Here is a 21,617-nt window from a genome sequence, read left to right on the forward strand (position 1 = left end):
TTTTGCAAAATATCCAAAAATCAAAACACAAAACTCGTCGGTCATTAGCGTTGCTATGGAGCGCCCAATCTCATGGTATCGGCTCTGGTTTCCTGTCGGACCAAGCAGCACAAAAACAAACTTTGTGGGAACCGGAACCTCGGTGAGGTCGCCCATTGTGTTGGACGTCTTCAGTCGGATGAACGCCGTGATCATGTGAGTGAGGAAGTCCACCTCTCCCACCAGAATGTTTGCTGCCTCTGACCCAGGGGAATCTTCTTCATGAAGTGATTGTTCAACTGCAAGGGACGTACAATTTCGTGGTCTAAAAAAGGACTCAATAGCTCAATGTTAATTTATGAGCCTCCATCTGGGACAACAGGGTTTAATGCATGTGTGTTAACCCTTTGCATGCTTGGAAATTGTCGTCTGCTAAAATGTTGTCTGCTGAATTTGTAAAATAAGCATTTTCTTCATTTTTTTTTCAAAGAATACTATCAGAATAGCAAACAGTTTGGATTCAGATGAGACGCCACGTTCTGTGGCGTCTCATCTGGATTCCAAACTGTTTGCAAAGGTCTTCAAAATTCGGTTCAGCACTGAAAGGGTTATGTGTCATCCCAGATTAGCCTGTGCAAACTGCAAAGGGTTAGGGACATTGACCACAATTTCCGTCTAAACTTGATTTTCGCTAGCCCTTACCCTGTGCACATTGCACAGGCTAATATGGGGCGACACTTTATGCACATGCATTAAACCCCATTAGACCCAGACGGGATTTTCTCCATGAAGCGATTGTTCCGATTTAAAGCGAAAAACCAAAATTTCATAAATTGCACATACATGACCTTCGCCTCTGCGAAAACTACTTTAACGCATTTGTGTAAGATTTGTCACAGACACTTTCCCCATTGGTCTGGATTTACATTAGAGACAAAAAAAATCCACAAAAGCGGAAAATTGTCCCAGATTAGCCCTAAGCCGACTGCACAGGCAATCTGGGGCTGATCACGCAATGTATTAAACCCATTTTTTTTCCCGGCTTGGGTCATTATTTTGTTAAACACTAACTTGCTATAACTTGACTTGACACACACTTTCATAGCAAGTCTCAAATTCGTTCCTGAACTTCACCGATGAGTTTGTTTTCCTGCAGATCATGAAAATGGCTATATGCAACCAGCATAAAACCAGAACAGCCTGTGAGCAACTCCCAGACTGTTCAGGTTTTATGCTGTTTGCTGCCCATCAGTATGTTAGGGTTGGAATTGAAGCCTCTAAAACTTGAATATTTTCAAACGGACGGCACCGGAGTCAAAAGGAGTATAAAAAGTGTGTAAAGCCAAGTTCTATCCAGTAAGTGCTTTATTTTTTCAACAAATTTGGTTCCTTACCTTCACTGAGGAGTTTTCATGCAGATCCGAACCTGACGACTGGTTCCGTTTTAGACCCTCGCCCAGATTAGCTGAACTGCTGTTTGCAGTCGGGACAGTGGGTCGGGCAGACTGGTCAATGTTGGGCATCGTTTGAACGCCTTTCAACTTGTCAGTCTTATCTGGTGGTGTCAAGGGGAAATTATGAAATTAAGGACCATAAAATGTAAGGATTTCTGACAATAAATGTTACGGGGTTTGAACTGAAACTGGTTTAATCAGCTATGAAAATTTTAAGTACAAGCCAGGTTCACAAAACCTTTGTCTTTCAATGTTAATCATAAAATAAAATCTTCACTCAATGATACTTATTGTGAGAGAACTGGGCTAAATGCATGTGCATACTAAGTCGACCCTGAAAACCCTGTATAGTCTGCACAGGCAAATCAGGGACAATACTTTCCACTTTCAGGGTATGTTTTAATGAAAAAAACTCTCTTATCAGCAAAAATCCAGTTAACTCTTTCAGTGCTGGAACCGAATTTTAAAGGCCTTTGCGAACCGTTTGGATCCAGATCAGACGTCACAAAACGTGGCGTCTGATCAGGATCCAAACTGTTTGCTATTCTGATAGAATTCTTTGAAAAAAATTGAAGAAAATGCTAATTTTAGAAATTCTGCAGACGACATTTTAGCAGGAAGACAAATTTCCCAGCATGCAAAGGGTTTAAGATGAAAATTGTTGCCCAAGATTAGCCTAGACTTTAACCCTTTGCATGCTGGGAAATTTGTCGTCTGCTAAAATGTTGTCTGCTGTATTTCTAAAATAAGCTTTTTCTTCGAATTTTTTCAAAGAATACTATCAGAATAGCAAACAGTTTGGATCCTGATGAGACGCCACGTTCTGTGGCGTCTCAACTGGATCCAAACTGTTTGCAAAGGCCTTCAAAATTCGGTTCCAGCTCTGAAAGAGTTAAACATGTATCAAGGCCAGTTGTCCCACAATGAGGCTCAATTAACCAGCAGAAAGGTAGGTATACACAAACAATTTTTAACTGGATTGTCATGACATTTTATCGAAACTAAGAGTATATTTTCAAATCATAAACTCATCAAATTAAATATGACAAGTCTGCAAACTCGCTGTGTTTTTATTCTCTGCCATTCACACAGGAGAGCTGAAACTAAATTGACTTTGGCAACAATTTTATATATGCTGGATTATACAAACTAGAATTTACATAAATTTTACACATGCATACTATACCCACATTGAGGATCGAGAATGTCAGCCTGGTTTTGGGAAAACAAGGCTTAACACATGTGTGTAATGTGTCGTCCTAGATAAGCCAGTAGTGTCAACACAAACTAATCTGGGACAATACTTTCTGCTTACACAGGAATAATGTTCAACTAAAAATTCCATAAAACCAGAAAGGTTTGTCCCTGAATTGCCTTTGACCTGCACTGGCTAATCTAGGAAAACACTTTACATTGGCATTTGACCAAATATTCCCAGAACATAGCTAAAAGTTAACCCTTTGCATGCTGGGAAATTTGTCTTCTGCTAAAATGTTGTCAGCTGAATTTCTAAAATTAGCATTTTCTTCGATTTTTTTTTCAAAGAATACTATCAGAATAGCAAACAGTTTGGATCCTGATGAGACGCCACGTTCTGTGGCGTCTCATCTGGATCCAAACTGTAGCAAAGGCCTTAAAAATTCGGTTCCAGCGCTGAAAGAGTTAAAACGTAAATATTAAGTACAAGATTCATGCTCAAACCCCAATGAAAAGGATTACATAATAGGCTTGTCTAGTTTCTTGAGTACATGTGTTTGGCTAAAACGGTATTTTTCTGAGTGGCATTCACTCACAATGCATATAAAGTCAAAACTGAAATGACCACAATGTATTTGAATTTCTGCACCACAGGTGGTTAGCGTGTGGCTATGATATTAATTAGTGAAAACATCATTTTGATAAATTATCATATTATAACGAAAAATCAACTTTTCTGGAAAAAAAAATTCACTATCAAATATAAATATATAACAAGGGCTGTTTGTAAAACATGCATGCCCCCCATATGGGCTCTCCGTTGTAGTGACAGCCATTGTGTGAATATGTTTTTTGTCACTGTATGTCAATGACCTGTGAAATGTATCCAATTAATAGTGCAAAAACCAATCAGGACCTATACTAATCAATTATATCCATTATATGATTGAGTCTATGATTTTTTGGATTCCTTTCACACATTTTGACTTATTTGACAATATGTGAAACAATTTGTTATGTTTTATTTATTAATGGTAATGACACATGTTATTTATAGCAGTTAACTCCCCTAGTCAATGACCACCATAGATAGCAATGCAATCTGATTAAAAATAGCCAAGGCTAGTGTTGTGTATTGGGCAAATGTATATAAGTGCAACTTGACCACATGACCAGTATCATGTGTTTACCACACACAGAAGTCAGTTATGTAATAGACCATTAATTCCACTCCCATCTTTGGCCACTTGCCAAGATACTGACCAGTATCAGATGGGGTTGTGAAACTGTGTAAACAGTGAACACCAGTCCATGTAATACTGGCCTACCACTTGTACTAGTTGATTTGGAGTTAATACAGTAATGCATGTACAAATGAGACACTAAGCCTAAAAGTTAATTATATGTGCCTCTGAAAACTAACCAGACCAGTGGGTTGAAATTTACAATCTTTACTTGGCATTTGAGGAAATCTGAACTCTCAGGGTTTGGATAGAACATCCCCAAATTAACTTTTCTTTACACTGTTGTTATTTTTGTTCAATACACAAATATTAACCTAACTTTACAAATCCTGTACAGTAAAGGAAACTAAATCTAAGTTGATATTTCAATATGCTTGATCCTATTTATGTATTAACATTGTTTTATACATACAAACTGTGTTGATGTTTTTCAATTAACAAGCAGATTAAAAATTAATTTTATATTTTTATGTATAATTTAAATTGACAAATTAAATGCAAGTTGCGTAGCAAGAATTACATGTTTGATTTATTGTCAGTGAATCGTGACATTTTCTCAATGTTTCAGACCACCAGTTTGTCAAATCTATCATCCGCTTGGATGGTCAAGCTAAATAGAATTGACCCAGCAAATCACAACTGTCCTGTTGCCATATAATATTACATATCATATTACATTGGTTTTTTAAATGTTGAATTCTCACGTCATTTCCATAAACATAGTATTTACTGGCACAGAAACAAAGGCTTATACATCATTATGAATTAACATGTGTCAAAAATTCAATTGTAAGTCTCTTTACTGGACAGTGTGAAAACAGAATAAACTAGTGACCTGAAAATCAATAGGGGTCATCTGCAAGTCACGATCAATGTACCTATGAAGTGTCATGATCCTAGGCAAAAGCATTCTTGAGTTATCATCCAAAAATCATTTTACTATTTCGGGTCACCGTGACCTTGACCTTTGACCTAGTGACCTCAAAATCAATAGGGGTCATCTGCGAGTCTTGATCAATCTACCCATGAAGTTTCATGACCCTAGGTCTATGCATTCTTGAGTTATTATCCGGAAACCATTTTACTATTTCGGGTCACCGTGACCTTGACCTTTGACCTAGTGACCTCAAAATCAATAGGGGTCATCTGCGACTCATGATCAATCTACCCATGAAGTTTCATGATCCTAGGCGTATGCATTCTTGAGTTATCATCCGGAAACCATTTTACTATTGCGGGTCACCGTGACCTTGACCTTTGACCTAGTGACCTCAAAATCAATAGGGGTCATCTGCAAGTCATGATCAATCTACCCATGTAGTTTCATGATCCTAGGCGTATGCGTTCTTGAGTTATCATCCGAAAACCATTTTACTATTTCGGGTCACCGTGACCTTGACCTTTGACCTAGTGACCTCAAAATCAATAGGGGTCATCTGCGAGTCATGATCAATCTACCTATGAAGTTTCATGATCCTAGGCGTATGCGTTCTTGACTTATCATACGACAACCACCTGGTGGACGGACCGACCGACTGACCTACCGACCGACCGACCGACATGAGCAAAGCAATATACCCCCTCTTCTTCGAAGGGGGGCATAACAAGGTGTCCAACTTGAAATCACCCGAAAACAGGGTGCATCGCTCTGAACAGTCATTACTTCATCAATTTTGCAGCGATTTTCATGAACCCGGTCTTATTCAACGCAAAAATGAATTTCCTTTCTGAAAATGTCTTGCAATATTTTTACACTCAACTTTTAAGAAATAACACGATACACAACTCGCATGACCCACTTAACATCGATCAGACAGTATTCATGACATTTTTCCCTGCAAAGTTCACAGATCTCGATAACGTATGAAAAAAACATTCTTACCGTGCTTGCCGTTGCATTGTGCATCAAAACTAACTGTCCAGCGCTGTTTGAAACCTTTGTTTACATACATTTAAACACACGAGTGATTTCATTGGTCCAATGCGAAGGTGTGTCTAATTTACAACTGGAGATTTCATTCATAAATACTGTCTGATCATTGTCAAGTAGGTCAAGCGAATTGTTGTATTGTGCTATTTCTTAAAATTTGACCCAGCATGTGTAGAAATATAACAAGATATTTAGATATCCAGAAAGGAAATTTCTGCGTTGAATTAGACCAGGTTCATGAAAATCGCTGCAAGCTTGATGAAGTATTATGGCTGTTCAAAGTGATGCACTCCGTTTTCGGGTGATTTCGAGTTGGATAGCTTGTTATATATATATATTTGATAGAGAAAATTGTTTGTCAGAAAAGTTGATTTTTCGTTATAATATGATTATTCATCATTCAAAATGATGTTTGCACTAATTAATATCATAGCCACACGCTAACCACTTGTGTTCTTCACTTGAATGGATTTTACATCTTTTTCCAATTCAACATTTTCTTATAGCGAAAATATTAGTTTGTTTCCACAGTAACACCAAATATATTTTTTTAAATAATGGTAAACAACTTACATATTTACGAGTGCTTGAACTTTTGTTGTAAAAAAAACTTAACCTTATGAATGACAACACAATCACAAATACAAATTATATTTGTATGTATTAGGTTTTTTCACAGACACCACAAAACAAATTTGCCAATGGTTTCCATTTACTTATGCTTTTTTAAGAAGCAGGTACAGAGCACATTTTTTTACTTAATAAAAATGTTTCAACAATTTTTGTACCTACTAAAAATGTTATATTTCATTTCTGAAACTGTTTCAACGATAAATAAAACATCTTTTTTAAATTGTTATATTGAGTTATTCAAGAATGTCACTACAGAAAACATGACCTTACTGAAAATGATTCAAATATAATTCATCAATATATAAAAAAATATTTAATTTTCAATACATAATAATATTTAGTTCTAAGCCTTTTCTTTAATTTCACTACAGAACATCGTAATTAATAACTTTTCTCTTATGATTAATTAAAACAACATTAATTCCCCCAATTAATTCTCTACTAACAAGACTATTGCCAAGCAATATATGTCCCCTACCGGCTCCACCATTGTCAGAAATTCCACCATTGTCAGTTTGTTTATATTTTTTATTTGTTGCCATAGCAAACAGAATTTTTGACGTAGGAAAAAATGAAATGACATGCATTATGTCCATATTGCCATCCATCCACGTTTTAAGTTTCATGAAAAAATGTGAAGAACTTTTAAAGTTATCGCAGGATCCAGAAAACCACCATTTTCAGCAGTATAACTAATCTATGTGTTGCCATAGCAACCAGAATTTTTGACGTAGGAACAAAATGAAATTACATGCATAATGTCCATATTGCCATCTATCCATGTTTTAAGTTTCATGAAAAAAATATTAAGAACTTTTAAAGATATGGCAGGATCCAGAAAACCGTCATTTTCAGCAGTATAACTAATCTATTTGTTGCCATAGCAACCAGAATTTTTGACGTAGGAACAAATTGAAATTACGTGCATAATGTCCATATTGCCGTCTATCCATGTTTCAAGTTTAATGAAAAAATATTAAGAACTTTTAAAGTTATTGCAGGATCTCGAAAAGTGTGACTAACTGACAGACAGACAGACAGAGCGCAAACCATAAGTCCCCTCCGGTGAAACCAGTAGGGGACAAATAAGTCATTTAAAGATATGGATTTATCAACAATGATCTTGGAAAGACAAATAGATTCCTTTTTTCACGCAACAGTATGAAAACAAAGATATAAAGTAAGCTCTTTATTCCATGCAAGATTATGTTTAATTTTTGTTAGGATTAATACATATTATTTTCACCTTAGCGTCATCAAACAATCTGGATTAAAATATTATTTTCACCTTAGCGTTGTTACACAATCTATGCTGAAAACATAATGAAAGAAAAATGTCATGATTAGTTGTTATCATTTATCAACAAACTTAATGTTTAAATAGCAAATGAGGTACAGTATAAATAAGGAACAAGACACCTGCTCATAAGTCTCAAAACTCCAAAAATGTCAAAAAAGCTCTTTTCTGGTCAAATTTGACTTTTGATATCAAAGTCTGACCCTGACCTTAGAGGTAGTAATACTGATATTAAAAATGAAGCATTGTCTTATGATGGTAACAATTTTGTGCAAATTAAGTTAGTTAAAATTACATCGATACATGTATGTGGCAAAGTTATAAGTCAGACAGGAATTTTCAAGCTGTTTTATGCCTAAATTTCATTTTTGACCGCAAATTGAGACCTTGTGACCTTGCCTTTGAGGTAAGGAGACTTTGTGTTATGATGGTAACACTTGCCAAAAGTTATTTAAAAATAAATCAACACATGTATATGACATAGATATGAGTGAGACAGGAATTGTCTAGCTGTTTTATGGCTATGTTTGACTTTTGACCTCCAAGTCCGACCTTCACATTTGAGGTCAGGAGACGAGTGATACATATGACAAAAAGTTTACACACCACACTCAGTCTGCTGATGGTGGTCATTTGTGGTACTTTAATTTAAAATGTGCAAGATGAATTACAAAGTTGCAGTCTGGGCCAGCTTTGAGACCGAATTTTCAGCTTTGACCTCTAAGTGTGCCCTTGGCCTTTAGCTAGGGAACCGGGTCTTGCATGCAACATGTTGTCTTATTAAGGTAAACTTTGACATAGGGAACCGGGTCTTGCATGCAACATGTCGTCTTATTAAGGTTTACTTTAACTGCAAGTTATTTGAAGAAACAACCATATATGCCTGAGACATATATTTTAAGCAGTTTTATGGCCAAATGTGACCTTTGACCTCAGAGTTTGACCTACTTTTGAGGTAGGGGGCCAGTTGTTACAGAGACACATTATGTTATGATAGTTTACATTGGTGCCAAGTTATTTTAGAATCCATCAATATATGGCAACATTATGGCAGAGACGGGCAGTTTTGCGCAACAGACAGACAGAAGGACCGAGAGTCTGCTATATGCCGCCATCTTGTAAAAAGAGCATAAAAACATGTAAATATTTAACTGTAAACATGAGATTGTTTTAAGATTTTGAAAGCAGCAAATAAACAAATTAGTCCATGTTATGAGCACATAGTGGTCTGAAAAAGTCTCCACATTAGTTCATGTTAAAAGCAGGTCATCATCTGAAAATAATAACAAGTGCATTTTTTATTTGCACTCCAACACGATAGAAATTGTAATATGGAAATTATGTGTGATCAATATCAAACATGAAATATCTTGAAAACTCCAACACTGTAAAATTTGTAAAAAAGAAATTATGTGTGATAAATATCAAACAGGAAATACATGTACCTCGAAATAGAAATGATTATATAAATATAATAGACAACAAGAGATGTGTTTGTCAGAAACACAATGCCCCCTACTGCGCCGCATTGAAATAAAATTTCTATTTATCATTTGGCAGGTATAGAAATCATCTCCCTTTAAAGGTTATTACTTCCCTTGAATTTGTCCAATCCAACCGGGGTGTGGGGGGGGGGGGGTGGGGGGGTCTCACAGTCAATTAAGACCATGTCAGACATCGCTGACAACCAAGGCCAGTGGTTTAAAAGAGATCATAGCCAGAGTTGATCATGTATCTATGGACATAAGTCCACTGGTATGTAATGAACATCAAAGAAATTATAATTATATCATTAAAAAAAAAAAAAAAAAAATCTGTACAGTTACTGTGAAAAGAACTTCAATTCTTGGTAAGGAAATATACAATATGAGATTAATAATTATATAAATAACTTCCCTTGAAAATAATTGTCTGCAACAAATGTCTATTTTCAGTAGCAAATAATTAAAAAACACTACCGTGACTGTAGATTCACCACTCAAAATGTGCAGCTCCATGAGATACACATACATGCCAAATATATAAAGTGGCTATGTTAAATATTGAATAATTTTCTCCCTTTTTAAAGCTTATTACTTCCCTTAAATCTGTATTTTTTACCATAGACAGTAAAGGATGACCTTGACCTTGACCTTTTACCACAATGTGTTTGTCAGAAACACAATGCTGCCTACTGCCTCGCTTTGATTTATTTAACAAAAATATATACGTCGGCAGGTCAGATAACTATGTCCATTTAAAGCTGATTACTTCCCTTGACTTTGTTTTTTCGACCCTAGACCTTGAAGGATGATGTTAACGTTGAAATTTTACCACTCAAAATGTGCAGCTCCATAAGATACACACGCATGCCAAATATCAAGGTGCTATCTTCAATATTTAAAAAGTAATGGCCAACGTTAAAAGTTTTTTTTCGGACGGACGGACAGACACACTGACTGACGGACAGTTCAACTGCTATATGCCACCCTACCGGGGGCATAAAAAGAGAAGTTTTAGCTTAACAACAAAAAAATTATCGTTTAGAATTAGAAATACATATTTAGGTAAGAGTGCATGACCGCCAGAGTAAAGCATTTACAATTGACTCTCGCTTAGGATTTGTATCACAAGGACAGAAAATAACATTTACATAGAATTTGAATTACAAAAAACCACATTGTATCTAGAGTAATGTGTGAGGGAGAAAATTTACATGAATGCATTGAGTGGTTAAGTGCATACTGCATAGCTATGAACAACAATTCAGCGAGCTCAAAGCAGATTATGCGTGACCTTATTAACATGTCCTTAAATGAGACATGACAATTATTTATTCAATTTTCTATTCTTTCTATGAATCAAAATGGTGCAAAGGCAGGTTAATGATATTTAAAGCGTTCATTTTAATACAATTTATTTTAGGTATTTATAACTCCATGCGTTTTAAGCTTTAATTAGAAAACATACAAAACAGTAATTTATCAAATGCAATTTTTTTCAGGAACATAATGTATTAACAGCCACATACTTTATTGATATGCATATCGATAAACCACAACTTTTTTGTAGAAACCAAATAAATGTTTAATATAAATATAATCTAACCTGTTTTCTAGAAACATATTCTACCATTAATATCGACTAACACACACGTGTGAATATATGCATTAAATGTACGCACTGCAAAATGAATTGCAGGTTAATAGGATTCAAGGGTTCAATGCAAAAACGTCCAAAAGCAGTGAAAGAATAATGTACTGATAGGACAGTTTTGCATGCAGATTCCCAAAATACAAAAGTGAGTCTGAGAGCGTCATAAAAAATCTATCATGAGGAAAACCGGGTTGAATGCTTGTGCATAAAGTGTAACCCCTTATTAGCCAGTACAGTCCGCACAGGCTAATCTGTGACAACACTTTCCGCTTTAATGGCATCTTTCGTTAAAGGAAGTCTCTTCTTAACAAAAAATCCAGTCAAGGCCAAAGTGTCATCCCATGATTAGCCTGTGCAGACTGCACAGGCTACTATACAGGCTAATCTGGGACAACACTTTAAGCACATGCATTAAACTCTGTTTTCCACAGGGTAGAACAGATAAAATTTACCAGGCGGTTGGTCAACAACTGCGACGCGATTGTCCCCTTCAACGTTTGCGTGATGGTGGGGATGAAGGTGGTGATGGCCTGTGTACAATTAATATCAATTTAATTTGAGTCTAATCTAAGGCTTTGCGGGAATAGTGAACGCCTATTGTTGTTCAGTCTGGATCATTGAACACAGATTGTCGTTCAGTCTGGATCATTGATCACCTATTGTTGTTCAGTCTGGATCATTGAACACCTATTGTTGTTCAGTCTGGATCATTGAACACCTATTGTTGTTCAGTCTGGATCATTGATCACCTATTGTTGTTCAGTCTGGATCATTGATCACCTATTGTTGTTCAGTCTGGATCATTGATCACCTATTGTTGTTCAGTCTGGATCATTGAACACAGATTTTTGTTCAGTCTGGATCATTGAACACCTATTGTTGTTCAGTCTGGATCATTAAACACAGATTGTTGTTCAGTCTGGATCATTAAACTCAAAATGGTGTTCAGCCTAAGACATAACTTGATTCAGATGTAATAATTACATAATTCACTTTATTGCCCGAGTCAGTTGTAAATAATATCAACATTTTAATTTTTGCCGATCAGTTATTTAACAGGAGACAATCATTGAATATTAATTTGATGGCACAGTGATGTATCCCATTCAGACAGCAAAGAGATGCTTGTAACCATGTTGGTTTTATTGATTATTTGACAACTGGTTGATTACTTATCTATTCCATAAGATTGAAGTTTTGTTCAGTTGTTTAGACAGAAAATTGTGGTTACATTATTTATTATTTAACTGTTTTAGTTGCTTCATATCCAATGTTTTCTTAATTTTCTTATGATAGCAAATTTTTTGCAATAAATCACAATACCACACACAAAATAACATGTAAATATTTAAAGCATGTCCGTTATTATTGAACTTGATGCTGAACACTAACCTAAATTGTGTTCACAATTAAAACCAAAACATTTATCATACAAAATGCTCTGGACATTTTTTTACTGGTACATATGCTGTGCCATAGACTTTTCTTCATGGTGAAAATCCACAGTAGCTGGAACAAGCTACAAACTGGTGTTTCCCTCCCTCCACACAGCATTATTCCCTCCCTCCACACAGCATAATTCCCTGCCTCCACACAGCATAATTCCCTGCCTCCACACAGCATAATTCCCTCCCTCCACACAGCATAATTCCCTGCCTCCACACAGCATAATTCCCTGCCTCCACACAGCATAATTCCCTCCCTTCACACAGCATAATTCTCTCCCTCCACACAGCATAATTCCCTCCCTCCACACAGCATAATTCTCTCCCTCCACACAGCATAATTCTCTACCTCCACACAGCATAATTCTCTCCCTCCACACAGCATAATTCTCTCCCTCCACACAGCATAATTCCCTCCCTCCACACAGCATAATTCCCTCCCTCCACACAGCATAATTCCCTCCCTCCACACAGCATAATTCCCTCCCTGCACACAGCATAATTCCCTCCCTGCACACAGCATAATTCCCTCCCTCCACACAGCATAATTCCCTCCCTCCACACAGCATAATTCCCTCCCTCCACACAGCATAATTCCCTCCCTCCACACAGCATAATTCCCTCCCTCCACACAGCATAATTCCCTCCCTCCACACAGCATAATTCCCTGCCTTCACACAGCATAATTCCCTGCCTCCACACAGCATAATTCTCATAAATATGAGTTTAGCTCAGGTTAACCAGGGGCCGTATTCCAGTAGCTTCTTAAGTTTTCACTTAAGTTAAGAAATTTCTAAAATAAATTTCTTAAGTTAAATTTGAAATGTCAAAAACAAAACATGAGACGCTTAGTATTTCTCTTTAAGAAATTCCTTTAAGAGTTAAAGGAAGTTAACTTAATTTTAAATATATGAGAAAAAATACACAGAGTAAAGCAATTTATTAAGTTTATGAAGCTACCAGAATTTAACTTAAGTGAAATCTTATGTTTAAAGAAAAAATGGTGGAGATAAGAAAAAATATTGTGCAATATTTCAACTTAAGTTATTTTTTTAACTTAAGAAGCTACTGGAATACGGCCCCAGGACTAAATGCATGTGCGTAAAGTGTCTTCTCAGATTAGCCTGTGCAGTCCACACAGGATAATGAGGGAAAACATTTTCCTCATTCGTGAAAATTATCGTTCAAAGGGACGACACTTTATGAACACGCATTAAGCCCCATTTTCCCAGAGCAAGACTTATTTCTAACAGTATGAATAAGTCTAACATACGTAATGAACTCAGTGGGTTGGTATTAATAAAGCTTCTAAGCCAAATCTTAACATAAGCTTGATTTAAGAAAAAAAATAAATCAATTTTTTATTGAAATTCTACTTATTTTGGTTTTGTAAAGCCAAAATACTGTTCTTCTATGCAAAATTTACTTAAATAAACCAATTAAATGAAAAAAAGACACAAAAATGAAAGAGCAAAAGACTTAGAGAATTTTTAATTGTTTATGGAATTTTCTTAAGTTTAACCTAAGGAGCTTTATAAATACCAGGCCTGGGCTTTATATCACCATTTTCAAAATATTACTTATACCACTAAATTTGGAAAGTCAGTGTAAATTTAATTTTGAAAAAAAAAATGCTCAATTTATATAAAATTTCAAATTTTTGATTACACATTCATCAAACAGAAAATACTAGACATACAAATGTCAGTAAAATGACTATTTCAACTTCAAACACTTTATTTCTATACAATAATACTAACAGGCATATTTCAAAATTCATGTGAAATTCAAACCATGGATCTGGAATTTTGTAACTGGATTTGGGGAAAAAAAACTTTTTTGTCAATGACAATATAGACAATTAATGGCTTTAAAATCAGCAAAAAAAACTGGAACAAATTTAATTTGGCACAATTTGTGGCTGCTCTATCAATTAAATTCTAAACATCAGATAAATAGACAACAATGGCATGGCATTCAAAAGCAGACAAAATGTTTCTATCTAAATGACAATGAAATGAAAATTCTGTTAAACCGGGTCTTTCAAAACAACAGGCTACAACACAACATTCATATTTCATGACAAGAGAAGCTAAAATGACATTCATAACTCAAGCACTCCACAAATATTTAATCCAATCATATCATAAAAATTCTACAACTATCCCAAAATGCATAATTTCAGCTATAAACCAAATGCCATAACATTTAACTCAATATCGTATGGCAGAATTCTGAGCATATTAATAAGAAAATGGTCAACATTTTAGCAATTCTCAACTCAAAAGTGAAGACTATTACACCCAAATGTTACCTTTGATCTTAAGGTTTTGTCTTTAAGTGACAGGCCCTCCAAACATTTCAATTATTACATTTTATGGAGTTATCTCAAAATTGTGCCAGTTGGCACAATAAAAACAATAAGCACAACACATTCCAATTGAACAATACTACAAAAATAATACTTAAGATTGCAATTATAAAAACAAATCACAATCATACTTGTTTCATTAAATAAATCTAAACATTAACATGACAAATGCATATTAACAATTATGTCAGACTATCTGCAAACATTACCAAAACAAACTGCTAAAATAAAAAGGCAAAAAGCAGTTTAGTTTTTCAATGTTTCATGTGTCCTGATGCATGAACTTTAAAATAAAAGCAGTTTCAACGAAAAGCTGCAATAATATGCACTGAAAATATGTATCAATACGTTTTGGTACGCCAAAAAAAACACTGACCAGTGACAAAACAGTCTTAGAGAATTCATAATTGACTATATGGGGCTACTGAATATACAAGTGAAAATATGGTTTGCGGGGTTGTTAAATGACTACATGTTCAAAGGTCATTTGCAAGTGACAATACCGTCTAAGATAATGAGAGAATATAATATCTGACGACATATACGAACCTCGTTCTGGTAAAACTTGGCATAATGCATGTACGTTGAGTCTCATCTCAGATCAGCCTGTGCAGTCTTAAAAAGCTAATCAGGATGACACTGTCTGCTTAAACTGGATTTTTGTTTAACCCATTTATGCCCAGTGGACTTTCCCATCCTTCTAAGTTGGATCCACGTATTTCCAAAATTAGGGATGTCTAGTATATTTATTTCTATATTTAGAACAATTCTTACAGAATTCATTTAAGCAAACAGTGTAGACCCAGATGAGACGCCGCATCATTTTACCAACATGCATTAAGCCCTGTTTTCCCAGGACTAGCCTCATGTTTATAAAGGAGGTCTGCTTATCACATTGAATGCAACAATGGGATAATTATATTCACATTGAATGCAACAATGGGATAATTATATTCACATTGAATGCAACAATGGGATAATTATATTCACATTGAATGCAACAATGGGATAATTATATTCACATTGAATGCAACAATGGGATAATTATATTCACATTGAATGCAACAATGGAATAATTATATTCACATTGAATGCATTAATGGGGTAATTATATTCACATTGAATGCAACAATGGGGTAATTATATTCACATTGAATGCAACAATGGGATAATTATATTCACATTGAATGCAACAATGGGGTATTTATATTCACATTGAATGCAACAATGGGATATTTATATTCACATTGAATGCAACAATGGGATATTTATATTCACATTGAATGCAACAATAAGATATTTATATTCACATTGAATGTAACAATGGAATAATTATATTCACATTGAATGCAACAATGGGATAATTATATTTACATTGAATGTAACAATGGAATAATTATATTCACATTGAATGTAACAATGGAATAATTATATTCACATTGAATGTAACAATGGGGTAATTCTATTCACATTGAATGTAACAATGGGATAATTCTATTCACATTGAATGCAACAATCGGATAATTATATTCATATTGAATGCAACAATGAAATATTTCTATTCACATTGAATGCAACAATGGGATAATTCTATTCACATTGAATGCAACAATGGGATAATTAAATTCACATTGAATGCAACATTTGGAGAATGGTATCAATGACATAAAGTGGGCTGATAGAGTTGGTATATTGCAAACAAGCCATTCTCAGAATTTAATTTTTGACATCAAGAAAACATTTTAAACACTTTAAAAGTTGAAGTGAGTAAGCTCATTGATTTTGGAAAATAAATAATGGAGTTTCTGTACACATTCATTTAATTTTGTTCAGTTGTATTGAAAGTATACTGATTATTGTAAAACCCTCCAAGTCTATTTGCTGGGTAGAACAATTACTTGGCGTCCCTGTGGTAAATCCCTGGACCCCCAGAGAGCCAGACGCACAACATGCCTAACAAGCTACGTAACCCTAACCTAGAAGAACATGAGACAATAAGGCTGTCACAGTGATGGATTGGAGACCTAAATAAATAACCATGGTTCAATATCAGTTTGAATTTTGTTTCCACAACAAAAAAATGAGCCAAAGGCAACATTGTTCTATGTAGATATCAGCCAAGATATCATCAGAACAAATATTCCGAGCAAGAAACAGGAAGATTGTACACAGCATGTGATTTCTAGAGTGTACAATATAGCCACTTTAGGAAAATTGCCCTTCCTCTGGCGGCCATGTTTTTTAACAGACGGAAACCATTATCCAACTCGTCTGAGATATCATTACAACAAATTTGCTGAGCAAATTTCATGAAGGTTGGGACAAAGACTTCAAGAGCTTTTATTATCAACTGACCTAATGATGTAGTATCAAGCCCAAATCAACCCAGTTTCCAACTCAAGACAAAATATCGTAAAGGAAAAATGTTCTGGCCAAGTTTCATTAAGATTGGGCAATAAATGTGGCTTCTTGAGTGTTGACAAGTTAACTGTTTACAACGCAGCATGCACAACACATCACTATGAACAACTACAGACAAAAGGCCAGCCAAAAATCTCAAGAGCTAAAAAAAACATTGGCAAAATGGTCAGGACACGATAGCACTAGATATGATTAACAACCACTTAGCCCCGTCCTGGGAAGACTGGGCTTAATGCATGTGCCTAAACAATTGTCCCAAATTAGTCTGTGCAGGCTAATCAGGGACAACACTTTCTGCTTTTATGGTAATTATTGTTTGAAGTATGTCTTCGTTCTGGCTCAGCAAAAATTCCAGTTTAGGAGAAAAGTTATGTAAAAAACTTTTAGTACATGCATTAATCCCAGTTTTTCCAGAATACGGAAACATGGTAAAATGCTCGGGACACGTTTGCACTAGCTATGCGTAACAACGACTGTACAAACTGGGTACAAAGTGATTATGCATCTTTGCAGTACCTTGCAAGACAGAGGCATTTTCTTCGATTGAATCTGCAATTCAGCATGTTAATAACATTATTAATTGCAGGTGTCTATTATTTCACCTCAATATTTCTGCTCATTGTATTATATAATTTAGAGAAAAACACAGCTCATTCATTATTGTACGAACATTTACTACATAAATAAAATCAAACAAAGTTAAACACACACACATTTGGGAAAAAATTAATAACCCAAACATAAATTCACCAAACAAGTGCAAAAATGTGAACACTGTGTTCAATGAAAACATTTTCAAAGGAAAATCCAGGTAATTTTGTGGGATAGCAGGAAAAAAAATGGGCTTAATGCACATGAACTGAGTGTCACCCTATTTCAGCTCCACCAGTCCACAGACTTATCCTGGGTGACTGCAGTCTATCAATTGATCGTCTTACTGTATAACAGGTTTTCAAACATGTGCTGAAAGTGTCATCCCAGATTAGCCTGTGCAATCCACACAGGCTAATCAGGTATGAAACGTGTCACCTAATGCTTATCTGTACCACTTTATGCTTTTCGACCAGTTTTCCCAGAAAAGGACCAATCAATCCATCGATAAAATTAATGGCTCAAAATACAAGATACTGGAACCATCAGGGGTGTGATTTATGAATCAACCTAGGGAAATACCTTTTACCTTTTTGAGTTAACAAAAGACTGCCACTTTCACAAAAGATTCTGTAAATTTGGGGACTCTTTTCCTAGAAACATTGGTATCTAAAATGGGGAAATATGGCAGCAAAAACGGTGAACATTGGTTTCGAAAATTGGGAAATCAGCCCAAGAGTTAAAATCACACCCATTTACCATAAATCCTGAAAGAGTAATACCAGACAACCTTTAACAAACAACACAGGTTTATCTGGGATATCACTCAACACAAGTGCATTTAGCCCACAGTTTTCCCACACAAAAAACTCATATAAACTTAAAACTTTGAAAATTTAAAACCATCCCGAATAATTCTTATATAAACTAAAAATTTCAAAACATCCAATATTCGTACCGTGGTGATGGTTCATATTCGGCGATGAATACTTCCTCCCAATATCGGCCAGCGATCGGATCAGCGGTAGATGGAGCCTGAAGAGATTATTTGAAATTTATATTTAGCAGCCTCAATCTGCAAAAACTGGGCTTAATGCATGTGCGTAAAGGTCCTCCTAGATTAGCCCGTGCAGTCCACACAGGCTAATCAGAGACAGCACTTTCCTTAACTGGATCTATCTTTAACCCTTCGCATGCTGGGAAATTTATCGTCTGCTAAAATGTCGTCTGCTGAATTTCTACAATTTCAAAAAAATACTATCAGAATAGCAAACAGTTTGGATCCAGATGAGACGCCATGTTCTGTGGCGATTCAACTGGATCCAAACTGTTTACAAAGGCCTTCAAAATTCGGTTCCCGCACTGAAAGAGTTAAGTAAGTAAGTAAGAAGTGACTCCCTTTAAAAGAAAAATTCCATAAAGACGGAAAGTGTTGTCCCTGATTAGCCTGTGTTCACTAATCTTGATTAACCCTTTGCATGCTGGGAAATTTGCTTTAATTAGCAATTTCTTCCATTTTTTTCAAAGAATACTATAAGAATAGCCTAAATTTAGCATTTTCTTCCATTTTTTTTCAAAGAATACTATAAGAATAGCAAACAGTTTGGATCCTGATGAGACGCCACGTTCTGTGGCGTCTCATCTGGATCCAAACTGTTTGCAATGGCCTTCAAAATTCGGTTCCAGCACTGAAAGAGTAAAGTTCAGTTTTTCTCAGACTGATGCAATTTTACAGCCATGTTTCAGTCCACAGGCTAATCAGCGACCACACATTCCTCCTGAACTGGATCTGCGTTTAAAAGAGACATCCTTTAGAAGAAATATTCCATTAAAGTGTAAAGTTTTGTCCCTGATTAGCCTGCGAGGACTGCACACATGCACTTAGCCCACAGCCCGTAACTTTGGGTTTCGGAAAATAGCGTGATATACCATGACATTGGGAAAGACGTAACATTATTAATATGATCATAAATACACATGTAACAGTTCTCCAAACGTATGAGTGCATGTTTAACTGCATTTTAAAATCTATATTATAACATTCTGCTTAAATTTCTTCTTACAATAAATCCATGTTTAGTAAGTATCTGTTCACATTTATTTTATTAAACTCGCAACAATAATTACCATTACTTAGAAAGGTTGGCATGTTTTGGGGGGAATAAGAAGAACTTTTTGCAGCTGAGAAGCAGCCTGTAAAGAAGCTGTAATTTAAGGCAAAACAAGAGATGTGTTTGTCAGAAACACAATACCCCCTATTGCGCCACTTTGAAGCCATAAGTTTGACCTTTGACCTTGAAGGATGATCTTGACCTTTCACCACTCAAAATGTGCACCTCCATGAGATACAGATGCATGCCAAATATCAAGTTGATATCTTCAATGTTCAAAAAGTTATTACCAAACTTTAGCAAAGATTAAAGTTTAAGGAAAGAAAAATACAATGATATTTGACTTTTGACCTTGAAGGCAGCGATTTTCCTCCTTCTTTATAAAGTACCGGTAAACGGCACTTTCCCAATTACGAAAAAAATACAAATTTCCCAATTGCTGTCCTTAAATTTCCAATTAAAGGTAAAAAAAAAAAAAAAAAAATTATTATTATTTTTTTTTTTTTCTTAAGCAACATTCAGTTAGTTTCCCTTTGCAGCTCTATAGCTTGAACCTAGGTTTATATAATATTGACAGCTTGAAAACACTTGGTTATCAATTTTAAAGTATTTGGGAGCAAAAAATCAAATACACCAATTTCCCAATTTGAGATTTTCACGACTCGATTTTTCCCAATTTTGAGGTTTTCACGACTCGATTTTTCCCAATTGGACCGGTACGAGTACTTTTCCCAATTGGACAAGGAAAATCGCTGGAAGGATGACCTTGACTTTTCACCACTCAAAATGTGCAGCTCTGTGAGATACACGTGCATGCCAAATATGAAGTTGCTATCTTCAATTTTGCAAAAGTTATCAAACTTTACCCAAGGTTAAAGTTTTGGGACACACACATGCAATAGCATGAACCAACAAGGGAGGCAACTCGTAATGTCACAAATTGGCAGTGAACAAAAAGTGGTACTTTATTATCTCCCTTAACATGGGTCTAAATTACCTTAAAAAGCTATTTTCTGATTGGATGAAACAGTCCGAAATCATCCAATAAATAAAGTCGAGATATTTATCTTGCGGAACAATCAATGCCATGCCACATGCAAGCTATTTTGAACGTAAAAAACGTAAATAAAAAAGTTTGTTGTTTTTTTTCGCGGTCATAGACAGTGTTCCTGGCTGAAAACAATGCAGTATTACTTTTAAATCATTCATGTATTAGTATATAGCAAGAAAGAGGTAGAATATTTGTGTAAAACAAAAAAAAATTGATTTAAACTTGTGTCTGCTACAATTTAACGAGTGGTTACGGAAATTACCAATTGTACAGATGTATCGACAGACATATGCAAAACGACAGAATAGCTTGCATATTTCAAGTTTATCAGCCTTGAAATCACCAATTAATCAAATGAGAATTGAAATCAAAAAAATATAAACCAGTAATGGTCAGTAACACCAAAATCTTTGGGAAACCGCGACATTGTTTTTCGGAAACCGACGATCGGTAAATTCCGTAATCATATGGAAAATTTCAGCACTGACAAGTTTCGTTTCTAATGTTTTTCTCAAATATTCTACCACAAAATTATTGAATACCATTACACAAATGAATAACAAGTAATAATTTCTTGATTTTGGGGAGGGACATTGTCTTTAAATGCTTATAAAGACGCATTATGAAAAATAAATCATAATTCAATTGTTCGTTTCATTCGATAGTTTCATTAATTCTCATAGCTCAATTATATTGAAAATTATTACGAATATCTGATAAAACTTGTATTATTTATTTTTATCTTTAAACTTCCATTT

General features: G+C 35.2%; 1 pseudogene; it reads right to left on the reverse strand.

The window, feature by feature from the left end:
• Positions 1-21,617, reverse strand: part of LOC127857222 (sodium bicarbonate cotransporter 3-like) — a 233,355-nt pseudogene that overhangs the window by 126,336 nt on the left and 85,402 nt on the right.

This window comes from Dreissena polymorpha, chromosome 14, assembly GCF_020536995.1.
Source record: "Dreissena polymorpha isolate Duluth1 chromosome 14, UMN_Dpol_1.0, whole genome shotgun sequence".
In the NCBI taxonomy this organism is placed as follows: domain Eukaryota; kingdom Metazoa; phylum Mollusca; class Bivalvia; order Myida; family Dreissenidae; genus Dreissena; species Dreissena polymorpha.